The sequence below is a fragment of the Equus caballus genome, chromosome 13 (assembly GCF_041296265.1).
Source record: "Equus caballus isolate H_3958 breed thoroughbred chromosome 13, TB-T2T, whole genome shotgun sequence".
NCBI classification, from domain to species: Eukaryota; Metazoa; Chordata; class Mammalia; order Perissodactyla; family Equidae; genus Equus; species Equus caballus.
In genome coordinates this window covers 27,334,403-27,351,640 of record NC_091696.1, presented here as the reverse complement: position 1 = coordinate 27,351,640, position 17,238 = coordinate 27,334,403, and the positions used below count along the sequence as shown (strand labels likewise).

The following is a 17,238-nucleotide window of genomic DNA, read 5'->3' as shown; positions in this document are numbered from 1 at the left end:
CAAGTGCTTTGGTTCCACTTAACTTTTCATGTGTGAGCCACAACAAACAAAGGGTCAGGGAAGCAAAATGTATGAAGTACAAGGAACCATGCATTTTATGATAAACAGAGGTTTATCCACAGAACAACCCGATGATATAATAACGTGATCTCTATATTTCACAGGGGGAAACTAAGGAAGAGAGAAGTTTAGTGAATTTTACTGGGTCACACAGCCACTACCTGACGGTGTCTGAACAGAAACCAAGGTCATGGGCCTTTTCTCAATTTATTCCTTCTAAGAGCTTATTCACTGCCACACACACACACAGACACACACTGTGTTTCCTGGCTTCTTCATTTTGCCTTCACCATCAGTCAGATCTGTCATACGTGCTTGCTGTAACACACTTTCACATTAACAGCATGAACCACTGTGGCCATCAGCACATCCTTTTAGACGTGCAAAGGGGAATTTTGTGTGTGTTTTCATTCTCTAGAGTTTCTGTAGAATGTGACTATTTTCCTATGTCTTCCTGCTTGTTTTCCATTTTCTTATTTCATCGTTCGGACTCCACAGACTCTGCACACATCTCCCAGGGGTCAAAGAGAGTGGGCTCCCTGTTGGGCCCCTCTGCCTGTCTCACGGGAACCAGCTCTTTGGGAGAGTTTCACAGTTTACCCTCGGCCCCCAAACTGGGCAGTCCAGGGCTGTGCCACCCTCGCCCGACCATCCACAGCGTACCCTGTGCCCAAACTCTTGAAGATGAGATGAGTTCTTCCCAGACCTAAGTGAGCTCTTGGCAAAAATGCCTTTACTTTATAACAAAAACCAAACATGAACCTGTATTAGATTCTTATTGCTGCTATAATAAATTACCACAAAATTTGTGGCTTAAAACAACACAAATTTATTCTCCTAGAGATCAAAAGTCTGACATCAGTCTCACAGGGCTAAAATCAAGGTGTTGGCGAGGCTGTATTCTTCCCGGAGGCTCTGAGGGAGAGAGTCTGTCTCCTCAGCGTGTCCAGCCTCTGATGACTGCCTGCATTCGTGGGTTCATGGTCCCTTCCTCCATCTTCAAGTACATCACTCACATCTCTGCTTCCTTCATCATATTGCCTCTCCTCTTGAGCCAAATCTCCCCCTGCCTCCCTCTTGTAGGACCCTTATGATTCCATTTAGGGCCCACTGAGATAATGCAGCGTGATCTCCTCATCTCAAGGTCCTTACCGTAGTCACGTCTACAAAGTCCCTTTTATCACATAAAGGATTAGATTTACAGGTTCCCGGGATTAGGACGTGGGTATCTTTGGGCCATTATTCAGCTTACCACAAAACCCACTTCCAGGAGGGCAGAAAAATGACTGTTCTCTGGAGTTCTCGCAGGTTCACACTCCAGTGGGACAGATCAAATGGTGGAAACGGCTGAGCACGAGCAGATTCTTCTTTCAGTCGAAGGCTCCTGTCACAATGGCCGTCGAAATCTGGAGCAGAGAGCTGCTAATGGGCCTCTCCTCTGACCTGTACTCAGAAACCAGACCTTTAATTTTACCCTAGGGAATGCACTTCGGGCAGCAATTCTCTCCTTTTTGAAAGGAGGAACACGTTCCTGATTCCTACTTTGAGAAATGCTCCTGGTAGACCAATGTGCCCTCTGCTCCCCTCCAGCTCAGCCCTCGCTCACTGCCCTCCAGCCCCTCCAGCCCCTCCGGCTGGAAGCCCAAGTGAGTGCCCATCTCGTGGCCTTGGCACTCAGCACTCCCTGTGCCTGGAATGCCCTCCCCCTGAAAATCCCCCATCCACCCTCACCTCCTCTGTCTCTGCCCACATGGCTCCTTCTTGGGGAGAGCTTTCCTGACGTGCTCATTTAAAACCACAGCTCCCGCAAGACCTCCTAGCCTCCTTCCTGCTTCCCTTGCACACAGCTTGTCCCACCGGCAGACATTCTGTTTCACTTGTTTCTTCACATACTTTCAGTCTTTCCCAACAACACTATCAGCTCCACGAGTACAGCAAGTTTTCTCTGTCCTGTCTCTGAAGTATCCCCAGTGCCTAGAACAGCGCCTGGCACTCAGTAGGTTCTCTGTATGTATTTGTTGAATAAGTGAAAGAGAAACAAACCGAGACAGTAAACATCCTCGCCAGTCAGAGTCTGGGGTTGGCCTGTGGCTCCCTCCCTGTCATAGGAGAATGTGGCCAGCACGTTTCAACAGCAGCATCAGGGAGAGCAAGGCACACACCCCGAATCCAAGTTCAGATTAAAGCAGCAGAGAATGTGGCCCTGGCAGAGAGGGAGCAGAAGGCATGTGCACAGACGATTCATGCTAAATCCGAAATCCTTTATCTCACTCGTGGGCTCCTTGTCTTTGGCTACATTATTTAACCTCTCTGAGCTCCAACATATTCATCTGTAAAATGGGCATAAGTAGCCTGCACTAGCTCAGTGAGTAACCCCTGGGAGGCTTAAATGAGGCCACGCCTGGCACAGAGGATGCTCCCCCTACATCTAGCCTCTCCTCCTACCAGCTACCAGACACACTAGCTGGAAACGAGGCCTCAGGCACCTGAAGAGTTTGGTTCTGGTCCCTTCTCAGATCTGCAGCCAGAGGACCCATCTTTGGGCACAGCTCCTAGGCAAGCCCTGTGTATATACCGATCTTCATCTAGAAAGGCACTGCCAATGGAAGTATGACCCCCTCTTACCCACACTAGTGAAACTTCATGTCTTATGTGGAGCCTGGGTTCTGTGATAAGGCAAAAGCCACATAGAGTCAAAGTAACCCTGGACTCTGGCTACACAGCATCAGTATGTGCGGCAGGGCCAGCTTTTCCTCCAGGGCGTGGAGACCATTCTTCATCTGAGCATCACTGATGTGGCTGGCTTGTGTTTCACCACTGCTGCCCTCGGTGGGTTGAACCACCACACATGGAGAAGCCTGTGGGCAATGAGAACAGTGGGAAGACAAATGCCCACCTCTCCTTACTGAGTGCTCAGCGGGTGTTCTCTCCCACCTGCCCTGTTGTCAATTCCCTTAAAGAGGAGCAGAGGGAGAATCCCTCAGCCAGCGGCTGAGCTGCTTTAGGAGCAGACCCTGGAGAGGGGCACCTGCCCAGGGTTTAGCCTGGGTAGGTCAAAGTGCCTCCATGCTTTCATTCAGAATGGTGGGTCTTTCCTGGGGGCAAAGCCTTTCAATGTCAGCACAGATTCTGAGCCACACATCTGCTCCATAGGTCTTGCAGTTAGTGGAAAATTTCTTCCAGACTGTGGCTCATAGGTGCTCAATCTTAGTTTTGGTGTGATTGTGAATTTTCATCTTTTTCTGAGTCACCACTGCATTCCAGGGGGAGTTTACAGAGGCTGAGCCACATGTTAAGACCCAATCCCCGAGCTAACATGGACTGATTCCTTACAGGGCTAAAGAACACAGTACACTCCTCTCTCTCGGTTCTCGTGTCCCCCACACCAAGTTGGGGGAAACCTGCACAAGTCCGGATGGCTCCATCCCCTCACAGCCTAGTGCCCCCTGTTTTTCAGTTCCTTTACCAACCTCCCATTCCTTTGCTCAACCTGCTCATCTGGCCCAAGGCTCCAGGCGTGCCTGCCTCTTTGCTCGTGGTGGGGAGGGGTCTCACAATGCCTTGCATTCCAATCTCCCTGTGTAATTCTTGGAAATTACAAGAAAACTGGGGAAATCTTGGAGCCAGGAAGGACTCTGGAAGTCTCTCTGGTGATGCTGGTGTCTCCTGTACTTCTCATGCCGACACCACTGGCAGGCTGATGGCAGGACACACCCTTTGGGGGGTCTTCTTATTAGACGCGGAGGCTGTGTTGCCCCTGGTGTGGGGCCCAGCATGAAAGGGAAGGTACAGGCAGGAAATTCTGTAGATCTAATGACCTTGGGTGGCCTTGCCACATTGGTGCTTGGGGCACACTTAGAAAATGGCTGTGTTTTTATGCCACACCGAGATAAATGGATGAGAGTGCTCAGCCACGTGGGCGCAACTCTGGCTGCCCAAGATCCTGTCCAGATACCTCAGACTACAAGGCTTTCTACCGTGGCTGTAGGAACTGTGACCAATTCCATCCCCTGGATGAGAAGCTCTGACCACTGATCTTCCAGGCAGTGCTCTCTCGGTAGGATGATGCCTTTGGTGGAGAGGCAAAGAGAAGAATAAAGGTAGACAAGGTTCTGGAACTTATTCAGCCCATCCTCCTCTCCAGAGGAGAAGGAACTGTGTCATCAAACTAATTCCACACCTTCTGTGAAAGCTGAAATGAGTCTGGATTCACCTAAAATCTGGTCAGGGAAGATGTGGCCACCAGCTGTGCAGGTCCCCACATGAGGCAGAGATGAAGAATGGAGGCCTCACAGAGCTGAGCGCCTGGCAGAGAGCAGAGAGCTCCGTCCTTCCAGGGGCCACATTTCCTCTTATCAAGAATTCAGGGCTTGGCTGGAGACTCAGGCACCCCTGAGCTTCCTCTTGCAGCAGGAAAACACATTCAATTACTGTGTTCTTTCACCTTGAAGTGGTAGGGAATCTGAACACAGGAAGTCCCATTGCACAGGGGGCTCTTCCTGGCCTTCTCACAGATTCAGGGGCACATTGAGTGGGGAGGGAAGGTACATAGGAAAGATTGTGCTTTGGAGCAAATGGAGGATTCACGTTTATTCAATCAACAAATATCTGCTGTCCATCCAGCTGGAGCCAGGCTCTGTGATAGACTGGTGGTAAACACTGTGTAAGATGCAGTACATGCCCTCAGAGGGCCCATCAGCTCCTGGCAGAGGCTGATAAACAGAGAAAAACAACTCCCAGTGGGAAGAGCAGTGACAAAGAGTTCTGGGAAGCCAGATGCACCTGTGCTTATGCTGCCCTCATTAAGGCCCCCTGAACTGGTAGAGGAAGGTGGACTGAGAGGGGCCAGCTTGCAGTCACTATTGTGTTCCTCCCTCTGTCAGACCAGGACAGAGGACCCCAAAAAGGCTGGGGACATCCTTTGACTCTCCTCCACTGTTTACACCTAATTCCCAGACACAGTGCCTGCCCAGAAGAGAAAAACAGAGGAGATCCTGAAAGAATGATCTTGTCTGCCTGTCAACACAAGCACTGCCTGCACTCGGAGTGCCATCAAGTCCTCTGTCTCGGCACCTATTTGGAGACTGTAATTCCCAGCATACAGTGAGGCGGAGAGCACAGCAGGAAGGCCTAGGGGGATTTGTCACCTCGGTGGACAGCCACGTGGGGGCAGCATGCCGTGGGGGAAGGTTCTCCTTTACTACTAGAACTTCACGTGCTTTTGTACAGACTTGGGTGAGCATCAGAATCCCTTGGAGGACATTTTAGAAACAGGTTGCTTAGGACGCACCCCCTGATCCCTGCTTCAGTGGTCCTGGGTGAGGCTGGAGAAATTGCATTCTGGACGGTTTCCAGGTACTGGTGGTCCAGGGAACACCTTTGAGAACCACTGCGCTAGATCAATCGAGGATACACAGCAGTCTTCCCAACTTAAGAGACCCATGCTTCCTGAGCAAGAGAGGATCTATTTCCACACAGCGGCACCTGAGGAATGGCTGCGGGAACTGCAGACTGAGCTCCCAGACACACACGGCTCCTGACGCTCAGCAAAAGTCCCCACAACTAACCAGGCGATGAGGGGCCAAGAACGTTGCATCCACTGTCTCAGGTGGCAAGTCCTGCATTTGGGCTGCCCGTCTCTCATTCACACATACTTACAAATAAACAGAAACACGGCAACTGTAACATTGGGCGAATTACAATTTAGCCTGCTTAAGGCTAAGCGACGCAGAGGAGGAGCGTGGCTCTGAAGAGTGAATCAGGTGAGCATTGTAGAAGATGCCTGTTTGATGTTCTTTAATATTTTAATCTTTAAAAGTGATGCATGAGATTTGGGATCTATTGGGGAAAAAAAGCAGTGACCATAAGAGTCTGGGGCACAAAGAGAATGGACTAAAATAAGAAGAGTATGGAAGGAACCAAAATGGAGCTGCCGATTTAAAATCTTCACTGGAGGTAGTAGGAACAGAAGTAACAGTCAAAAAAGAAAAAATGAGTGGTGTGAAATATAAAACAAAGAGATGGAAATGATTAGAGAAAAGATGAAAAATATGGAAACAAAAAACAGAAATCTAATTAAGAATGATTTGTGTTCTAGAGGAAGGAACCTATTAGATAGCACCGGGGAAAGACAGTAATCAGAATGGTGGTCAGGACACAGTCACGAAGCAGAAAAGGACAGTGGCATAGAAATTAAAAGCCCTCTCACAAAACTCCAGCCAAGATGAATGCTGGAACACGTAGCGTAACATGGCATGGAAAACATTTTTAAAATTTCATGGAGAATGAAATATTTCTACTAGTGTCCAGGGAGAAAAAAGAAATGGTCTTCAAAGTAAAAACTCAGGCCACCATCCAACTTCATTTCTCCTCCCCACTTAACCACAGAAGGAAGTGGAGACATTTCAAAAGAGCTTTGAGGCAAAAATTTGTGTGATTCTAGAATTTTACACCAAACTAAGTTGTCTGTCATGGGAGAAGGGGGAACAAAAGTATTATCAGATTATGAGAACTAAGAGAATGTAATGTTCACAAACGCTTTATTGTCAAACGATGTTTAAAAGTTCTCTAGCAGATATTTGGGTGAAAACCAGGTACTCAGGGTCGCAACGGTCATAGAAAAACAGAAGTGAGCACTGAATCAATTAGATATAATTAAGTAGCAGTAGCTTTTATAAATTTTGTTACAAAATTAAATGCAGAAGCCAAATACTATTCTAGAAAAAGATGCAAATAGTAGAAAATAGGTCATAATAAATCTTATTTAATTTACAAAAACTGTAAGTGTCAGGGGGAAGAAAGTAAAGATATATTAATGTTCTTATCTTTATACAAGGAAAGTACAATTCAATTTCTTGAATTTGATAATATAAGAAATGCTGGCATAAGTAATGCATTTGATAAATGGAAAGATATCCACCAGTATAATCAAAACTAGGATGACTATAGGGTTTTGTTTTTTGTTTTTTGGGGTTTTTTTTGCAAAAGGCAAGGAAAATATAAAGAAGACTGAAGACTAGAATGCAGAAGATGAAATAACAGGAGTACAGCCAAACATGTTTATAACAATATATGAAAATGTAGTTAGACGCTACCATTGGAAGGGAAAACATCTCAAGTTCAATTTTATAAATCTAACTCTATTCTCTGTATAAGAGACATATCTGTTTAAAGAGACACGTGTTTAATATTATACAGAAAGTTTAAAAACAAAAGGGTAGACATTTAGCAGAAAAATCAACACAAAAAGAAAACAAGCATGGCCATATTGATGTAAAAAATAGATTTTTTCAAAGAGAAGGTACTTAAATATTTTTTAATGGATGATTGTGTATATTGATAAAAGGCACACTACAGTTCTCCACCCAATTCCATGTGTAGGTTTTTTCCAACATCATCAAGCAATCTCCAACCCTAGCTGGGTGTCTTACAATTCAACTCAATTCTGACATATCCGAGGGGAGACAACGTCAGATTCCAGAGGTTAAGGGCTCCATCCCACGAGACCGTCCCCGTTCCCGCTTCAGTCACCAAAGATAAATCCAGGTTGTTACATGTGTACTTCTGACTCACTGGCTTTAAATCAGAGGTTCTCACTTCCCCCTTCTTGGGTTCAATTAATTTGCTAGAGCGGCTCACAGAACTCAGGAAACAGTTTACTCACTAGATTACAGGGTTATTGCAAAGGATATTAAAGGACACAAATCAAGGGCTAGATAAAGTGATACATACGGTGAGATCCCAAAGGAGCTTCTGTCCCTGTGGAGTTTGGTGCCTGGAACAGTGGTATGTGAAAGTGTTTTGGTTCACTAACCAAGAAGCTCTGAACCCCCTCCTTTGGAATTTTTACGGAGACATTGGTAAATAAGCATGATTGATTAAATCACTGGCCATTGGTGATTGATTCAACTTCCAGCCCCTTTCCCCTTCCTGGAAGTCAAGGAGTGGGACTGAAATTTCCCACGCTTTACTCATGGTTGGTTCCCCTGGGAACCAGGCCCTCCCCTCCCTCTTTAGGAGATTTCCAAAAGTCACCTCATTAACATAAATTCAGTTTTGGTTGAAAGGGGCTTGTTATGAATTACAAGACACTCATTTATGGTTCTGAAGCAATTTCAGGAACTAAGGACAAGAGACCAAATATTAGAACAAGAAATGCTCCCATTGCTCTTATCATTTAGGAAATTCCAAAGGCTTTGGGAGCTGTGAGCCAGGCACCAGGAACCATGAACAGAGAACCAAAATATACATTTATTGTAAATCACAAGATCACACACACCCTGCCCATTCTTTAATGGAGGCTGCCCACCTGTTTATCTTAGTGTCCTCCCAGTGCCTTTCCTGGGCTTTTTCATACTCAGTAATCTTCCTGGAAGTTGCCATCCTTTCTGATGACTTTTATTATTATCTCTATGCAGATGACTTCCAAGTCTGTATCATTAGCCCATATCTATACATCCTACTACCTCCTGGGCTGTTCTACTGGGCTGTGCCTCCAGAACCACCAATGCGCATGTCCAAATTTTAGCTGTCACCTTTCTCTCTAAGCCTGTTCTTCCTCTGTTACCATTCAGCTCAACATACAGCCCAGGTGTCATCCTAACTGGCTCATTCTCCTTCACACTCCATACACAATGAATCATCAGGTCTTGTCAACCTCTCCAACATGGCTCTTGAATTCTCTCTGTCTCCATTGGCCACCATGGTTTCTAAACCTGTTATTTCAATAACCTGCCTGGTTGTCCTGCCCCTCCTACCAGCAAACAGTAATTTTTGTCAAGCTAAAACTTGATAAGGTAAATTTCTTTGATGAAAATCCTTTAGTGGTACCCCATTTTACCCAAAAGATAAAACTAAGTGCCATTCCTCCAAAAATTAAACAGAACTACCATATGATTCAGCAATTTCACTTCTGGGTATATAACCAAAAAAATCAAAAACAGGGACATGAGCAGATATTTGTACACCCACATTCATAGCAGCATTATCACCAACAGCCATGAGGTGGAAGCAATGTAAGTGTCCATGGATGGATAAACAGATAAAATGTAGCACAGACACACAATGGAATATTGTTCAGTCTTAAAAAGGAGTAAAACTCTACAGCATGAAGATAAACCTTGGACACATGATGCTAAGTGAAATTAGCCAGTCACAAGAGGAAAAATACTGTATGATTCCACTTACATAAGGCACCTGAAGCAGTCAAATTCTTGTTTGACTTTCTTTCTCTTTTTTTTTTTAACCAGTTTTATTCTTAATAGAACAGATGATAGAAATGAAGTGAGGGAAATGGCATACTCTACTTATGACAGATGCTTTAATATATTTTAACCATCTTGGTTGATAAATCTTTTTGTGGTTTTTAAAAAATTTTTTTATTGAGGTAACATTGGTTTATAATATTATATAAATTTCAAGTGTACATTATATTTTGATATCTGTATAGACTGTGTCATGTTAACCACCAAGTCTAGTTGCCATCTGTCACCATACATATGTGTCCCTTTACCCCTCTTGCCCTCCCCCCACCCACTTCCGCTCCAGTAAATGGGACTCTATTCTTGAGCTCTCTTTCTGTTAGTTCATTATTAGAGTATATAAATGCAACTGATTTTCATAAGCTGATTTTGTACCCTGCAACTTTGCCATAGTTGTTGATTATTTCTAATAGTTTTCCAATGGATTCTTTAGGGTTTTCTATATATAAAGTCATGTCATCTGCAAACAGCAAGAGTTTTACTTCTTCATTGTATGTTTGGATTCTTTTTATTTCTTTTTCTTGCCTAATTGCTCTGGCCAAAACCTCCAGTACTATGTTGAATAAGAGTGATGAGAGTGGGCACCCTTGTCTTGTTCTGGCTCTCAGAGGGATGGCTTTCAGCTTTTCCACATTGAGTATGATGTTGGCTGTGGGCTTGTCATATATGGCCTTTATTATGTTGAGGCACTTTCCTTCTATACCCATTTTATTGAGAGTTTTTATCATAAATGGATGGTGGATCTTATCAGATGCTTTCTTTGCATCTATTGATATTATCATGTGTTTTTTATTCCTCATTTTGTGAATGTGGTGCATCACATTGATTGATTTGCAGATGTTGAACCATCCCTGTGTCCCTGGTATAAATCCCACTTGATCATGGTGTATAATCTTTTTCATGTATTGCTGTATTTGGTTTGCCAATATTTTGTTGAGGATTTTAGCATCTATGTTCATCAGTGATATTGGCCTGTAATTTTCCTTCTTTGTGTTGTCCTTGGTGTCAGGGTGATGTTGGCCTCACAGAATGTGTTAGGAAGTGTTCCATGTTCCTCAATTTTTTGGAATAGTTTGAGAAGGATAGGTAATAAATCTTCTTTGAATGTTTGGTAGAATTCTCCAGAGAACCCATCTGGTCATGAGATTTTATTGTGGAGTTAGGTTTTTGATTACTGTTTCAATCTCTTTACTTGTGATTGGTCTATTAAGATTCCCTCTTTCTTCTTGATTCAGTTTTGAGAGGTTGTAAGAGTCTAAGAATTTGTCCATTTCTTCTAGATTGTCCAATTTGTTGGCATATAGTTTTTCATAGTATTCTCTTATGGTCTTTTGTATTTCTGTGGTATCCATTGTAATTTCTCCTGTTTCATTTCTAATTTTATTTATTTGAGCCTTCTCTCTTTTTTTCTTAGTGAGTCTGACTAAGGGTTTGTCAATTTTGTTTATCTTCTCAAAGAACCAGCTCTGTTTCATTAATCCTTTCTACTGTGTTTTTTGTTTCACTTTCATTTAATTCTCCTCTAATTTTTATTATTTCCCTCCTACTGCTGAGTTTGGGCTTTGTTCTTCTTTTTCTAATTCTGTTAGGTGTAGTTTAAGATTGCTTATTTGAGATATTTCTTGTTTGTTAAGGTGGGCCTGTATTGCTATGAATTTCCCTCTTAGTACTGATTTTGCTGCATCCCATATGAGTTGGTATGGTGTGTTTTCATTTTCATTTGTCTCAAGATATTTCTTGATTTCTCCTTTAATTTCTTCAATGATCCATTGGTTGTTCAGTAGCATGTTGTTTAGTCTCCACATCTTTGTCCCTTTCCCAGCTTTTTTCTTGTAGTTGCTTTCTAGTTTCCTAGCATTATGGTTGGAAAAGGTGCTTGATATGATTTCAGTCTTCTTGAGAAGAATGTGTAATCTGCTGTTTTTGGATGGATTGTTGTATATATATCAAGTCCATCTGCTCTAGTTTTTCATTTAATTCCACTATTTCTTTGTTGACTTTTTCTCTGGATGATCTATCCATTGATGTAAGTGGGGTGCTGAGGTCCCCTACTGTTATTATGTTGTTGTTAATATCTCCTTTTAGGTTTTTTAATAGTTGCTTTATGTACTTTGGGGCTCCTGTGTTGGGTGCATAAATATTTATATGTGTTATGTCTTCTTGGTGGAATGTCACTTTTATCATTATATATACCACTCTTTGTCTCTCTTTACCTGTTTTATCTTGAAGTCTACTTTGTCTTCAAGGAAGGAATGGGGAGGTTTAAGTCTGGCAACACCTGATTTCTTTTGTTTGCCATTAGCTTGGAGTATCATCTTCTATCCCTTCACTCTGAGCCTTTGTTTGTCTTTAGAGCTGAGATGTGTTTCCTGGAGGCAGCATGTGTTGGCTCTTGTGTTTCAATCCATCCAGCCATTCTGTGTCTTTTGATTGGAGAATTCAATCCATTTACATGTAGAGTAATTATTGATATATGAGGGCTTAATGCTGGATAATGGTCTACTTCTATTTTTTGTTTGTTTGTTGCATGTGGCTGTCTAGTTTTCCCAGCACAATTTATTGAAGTGACTTTCCTTTCTCCATTGCATGTTCTTGGCTCCTTTGTTGAAAATTAGCTGTTCATAGATCTGTGGGTTTATTTATCGCTCTCAATTCTGTTCCATTAATCTGTGTGTCTGTTTTTCTGCCAGTACCATGCTATTTTGATTCCTATAGCTTTGTAGTGTATTTTGAAATTTGGGAGTGTGGTAGCTCCAACTTTGTCTTCTTTCTCAGGATTCCTTTGGCTGTTGGGGGCTTTTGTTGTTCCACATAAATTTTAGGATTATTTGTTCTATTTCATGAAAAATGTCATTGAGATTCTGATTGGGATTGCATTGAATCTGTGAATTGCTTTAGGTATTATGGACCTTTTTGCTATGTTAATTCTTCTAATCCATGAGCACAGAATATCTTTCCATTTCTTTATGTCTTCTTCAATTTCTTTCAATCATGTCTTATAGTTTTCAGTGTATAAGTCTTTCACTTCCCTGGTTAAATTTATTTCTAGGTATTTTATTCTTATTATTGCAATTGTAAATGGGATTGTAGTCTTGATTTCTCTTTCTGCTAGTTCGTTGTTAGTAATAGAAGTGGAACTGATTTTTGTATGTTGATTTTGTACCCTGCAAATTTACTGTATTTGTTAATTATTTCTAATAGTTTTTTGATGGATTATTTAAGGTTTTCTATATATAAAATCATGTCATCCAAAAATAGTGACGAGTTTACTTCTTCCTTTCCTACTTGGATCCTTTTTATTTCTTTTTCTTGCCTAATTGCTCTGGCTAGGACTTCCAATACTATGTTGAATAAGAGTGAGCATCCTTGTCTTATTGCTGCTCTTAGAAGGATCTCTTTCAGTTTTTCACCATTGAGTATGATGTTAGCTGTGGGTTGACTTTACATAGAAAGTAGAGTGGTTTTTGCCAGGGTTTGGGGAGGAAGGAATAGGGAGACAGTGTTTAATGGGTATAGAGTTTCAGTTTGGGAAGACGAAAAAGTTCTAGAGATAGATGGTGGTGATGGCTGTCCAACACTGTGAATGTACTTAATGCCACTGAACTGTACACTTAAAAATGGGTAAAATGGGGGCCAGCCCCATGGCTAAGTGGTTAAATTTGCATGCTCAGCTTCAGCGGCCCAGGGTTTCACCAGTTTGGATCCTGGCATGGACATGGCACTGCTCATAAGGCCATGCTGAAGTGGCATCCCACCTAGCACAACCAGAAGGACCACAACTATGATATACAACTGTTTACTGGGGAGTTCTGGGGAGAAGAAGAAGAAGGGAGAAAAAAAAAAAGATTGGCAACAGATGTTAGCCCAGGTGCCAATCTTAAAAAAAAAAAAAGGATAAAATGGGGGTAAGTTTCCCACAACAAAAAAATAAAAACAAAAACAACCAAGCTTGTCACCACGGCATAGAAGCCTTTACTGATTGGCACCCCACCTACAGCTCTCACCTCATCCCCTACCACCTTCTCCTACTGCTCTCGTCCTCCAAAGAACTTGACATGAGGCCATTCCATGTAGGTGTAGAGCTTTGCTTCCCTAGGCCTTGAAATGGTGTTCCCTCTGGCCGACATGCCCTTCTCCCCTCCCTTCTCCACACGCTTCTCCCACCCACCCCATTCACCTAGCGAACTCTTTTTCCCGGGTCTTAGATGGCATGCCTGTTCTCCAGGAAGCCTTCTAGGCCCCCCTCTCCCTTCCCCATGGGTTTCTAAGCCATCCTGTGCTTCCCGTGTCACAGTGCGTATCACCCTGAATTAAAATTGCCTATGTGCTTGTCTTTGGAGAGCAAGATTTATGTCTTGCTCACCTTTGTGTCTCCATCTCAGTTTTGGCATGGAGTCATCCTCAATAACTATATGTTGGATTAGGAAATCAATCTTTTGGCACTAAAGAATATCCTCACTTAAGAAATATTAGGAGTATAAGAAAAATTTATGGAGATAGAATTCACAGACTTTAATATGTTACTCGTGGTCTTTGACAAATCAAGTAGTCCAAAAAAATTAAGTTATGGAAGATACTGATTATAATTATAAGGCTACTCAATATAATTAATAAAGATAAATATATTTGTATAATTGATCCTACAGAGATTCCACCATACTCCTTAGGTTCCTAAAAATAGGAGATGTACAGGCCAGGATCCACTAAAAACGGAATAAAGCAACAAAAATCAAACCTGGAAGAAGGAAAAACAAATAAGATTATAAATACAAAATGATATATAAAAAGTATTGAGAGAACTTTAAAATTAGGGGACTACTGTGCATAGTTACATGCTAATAATAATAATCTTTTGGCTGGTTTTCTGAAAGGAGACAAGATTCTGAAGTTGACTCAAGAAAATTAAAAGCTAAGTGGATTGATAATCATGGAGGAAATACTTGCTGGCATTATGTGCATATTGTTCGATAGTGATTTCTTTCAAACTTATAAAAGAGATCAATTCTGACAATATAGAAAACATATGGAATTCTACTCAACTAATTTTGTTTAAATGTTGGTATCCTAATATTAAAACATGACCCAGATAGCCAAATAAAAGGAAAACTATATTTCTGGAATCCGCATCTTTCCTTCCCTTCTCACAGCCCCTGGCCAATGCTTTTTGTCTAATTTCTGAATTTCAGAAAATTCTCAGCTGGTTAGTTTTTCCAAGCACTCCAGTCCTTCAATTGGTCTTCTAGGAAACAGTTACTCATTTTCTCAGAATCTCTTTGATTTCATCACTCTTCATCTCTGACCATGGCAGGGAAGGGGGTCCTAATTTTCTCATCTGTGAGGTCCGTCACCCTCACCATGCATCTTGCCAGCCCTCTCCCAGCACCCAGGCTGACAGCCACATGTTCCCCTATCAATGAAAGGGGGATTATACTGTAGCTCAACCCTGAGTGTATTTCAAAATTCACTTTTATAGTCAATAAACTGTGATGCAGAAAACAAATCCACTGCACAGCCCCCTTCAGTTCTTTTACTCATATAAATGGCTTTGAACTTGAGTCATTTAGAATTCCAGAAAATTGCAGTAACTCAATTTAATTTAATACTTAAAGCAAGGAAGAATTGCTTTACAAAGAAAGCAGAGGAAGAAATATGTCTAAAACTTTCTTTCATCCTGGTTCAGACTAACTTAAAATGTTGATTTCTGTCTTCATTCTTGGCTATGTTATACTGTAGAAATCCCAAAGTCTTAGTGGTTAACAACAAGGGTTTACTTCTCACTCAAATTATATGCCCTTCATGGGCTGATCCCACGCTGTGTTCATTCCAGGACCCAGGATGAAGGACCAGCCCTTATTTGGTGTAAGTGTTCTTTTGGCAGAAGAAAAAGAGAAATAGCAGAAAACATGGTGGCTTCAAGACTTCTTGGACTTTCATCACTTTCAAATATCACTTTCACTTTCATTGAATTGGCCAAAGCCTGCTGTCAATGGGCAGGGAGATATAATTCTGCCACGGAGAGTAAAACAAATAATTGGAAATAATATAACCTGTTACAATCCACATTCTTGCTCATAAATATTTATTTCCCTCCCTTCTGCCACAAAATATACCCATCCTCTCCTCAAGAGAGACACCCAGTCTCATCCTATTACCACATGAGATTCAAGATCTAGAGTTTCATGATACACATCAAATCTGGATGTGGCACCTCTTGATCTGGAGACATATGAACTAAAAAGACAAATTATACCCCCTCACACACACTCAACATAGGATGGTGGAACAGGGTCAGGCTAACTACCGCAAACATTCTCATCCACAAAGCAAAAAATGGGAGACACAGCCATCAAAGGTGCAGAGCAGTTCTGAAATCCTGTTGGGACAGACCTTGGGGTGAGGAATATTCCTTGTTTAGACCCTAGTTCTGCTTCCTGGATATTGCTCTTGATTTCACTGCAGTGATTTCAAGCATGATTCCCAGCCTCACCCTCTGAGAGATCCAGCCTTTTCTACTCCTTGTACTCATCTGATGAGGGAATTGGAAAATAGGCCCTTCTTGTGGCCGGTATAGTTTATCCTGATAATGGTGTGTACCCTTAGAACATTGGGACCTCAAAGATCATTTTACATTTTGAACAGTCATAGAGTCTTTTAATCCCAGGCTGTTGGCTCTTGGCCAGTACAACTCTCTCAAAAATGTAGTCATTTTCTTATCTATTCAGTTTCAATTGGTTTATGCTAATAGCCAAAACCACAAGTATTTTTGAAACATACTTCTTAAACTTAATAACCAGCTTCCTAGGAGAGTCACTTAACATATTCAAAGGTTTTAACAAGGGACACTTTGATTTGTTTTAATAAGCCTATATTATTATTTAAAGGATTGCTCACATTTTTCTTTTCCTAGGTGGACATGAGAAGCAACTGCTTCTTTCAACCCTGCAAGACCAGGAATTTCTGATTGTCTTTATTCCTGGCTTAGAAACCAACCAATTCTTTCCTGAGCTCGTCTCTTTCTTGTAGTACCCTGTCAGATGCAACCAGATGCAACCAGAGCATGCTATTTCCCAAACTTTTTACCTAAAGCCACAAACTCATTCAGTATATATCTGTCCTCCAAGTTATCATAGGCAACAATTTTACCAAATGCTTTGCTACTGCATAACATGGGTCATTACCTTTCCAGCCTCCAATAACAATTATCTTATTTCCTACTGCCTAGCCCTAGAACCAATACACCGTATTATAGAATGTTTTTAGGGTAGCTTCTCACTTCTCTGTATTAATATCTGTATTGTTGACTTAAACTAAGTTATGCTGTGGTAGCAAACAAGCCCAAAATCTCTATGGCTAATAACAACAAAGGGTATTTCTTACGCACATTACTTGTCCTTTATGGGATAGCTGCAGGTCTTCTCTATTTATCCTCATTCTGGGACCCAGACAGAAGGAGCAGCCCCTCTGTGGGGCAGGTTGTGCTCACAGCAGAGGGAAAAGAACAAACAACAGAACTACACAATGACTCTCAAAGCTTTTATGTAACTGGATGTGGCATATGTGACTACTCACATTTCATTGGCTAAGAAAGTGACCCAGCTGGACGTGATAGATATGGAGGAGACGAGTTTAATTCCCTCACCAGGATGGGAGGAACCTGACTGGGAATGCGTCATGCCCCCTTCAGCTGTTCTTCCTCGTAAACACAGCTTTGAACTTGCATTTTATCTTGTTAGAACAAGATACATACTTAAAGCAAGATGGGAATTGCTGGCTTCTTGGGAGATGAAAAATTTTAGAGACGTATGCATTGTCTCCAACTCCAAAGCACATGAGGTGTGGAGGGGTGGCAGCAGATGGCTGAGTGAGTGGGAAAGCAAACTAGCAGGTGGCTTTATGTTGCACTCACTGTGATCCCAAT

The 17,238-nt window shown here is 42.1% G+C and overlaps 1 protein-coding gene and 1 long non-coding RNA gene across 12 annotated transcripts in view; one reads left to right on the top strand and one right to left on the bottom strand.

The window, feature by feature from the left end:
- CALN1 (calneuron 1) overlaps nucleotides 1-17,238 on the top strand; it is a 521,933-nt gene that overhangs the window by 483,870 nt on the left and 20,825 nt on the right. The gene's annotated exons all lie outside the window — the stretch shown is intronic.
- Nucleotides 14,833-16,827, bottom strand: LOC138917112 (uncharacterized). The gene is made up of 2 exons (XR_011424629.1): nucleotides 16,698-16,827; nucleotides 14,833-15,326 (listed from the first exon to the last, which is right to left on the bottom strand). It is a non-coding gene; the product is annotated as an uncharacterized lncRNA (long non-coding RNA).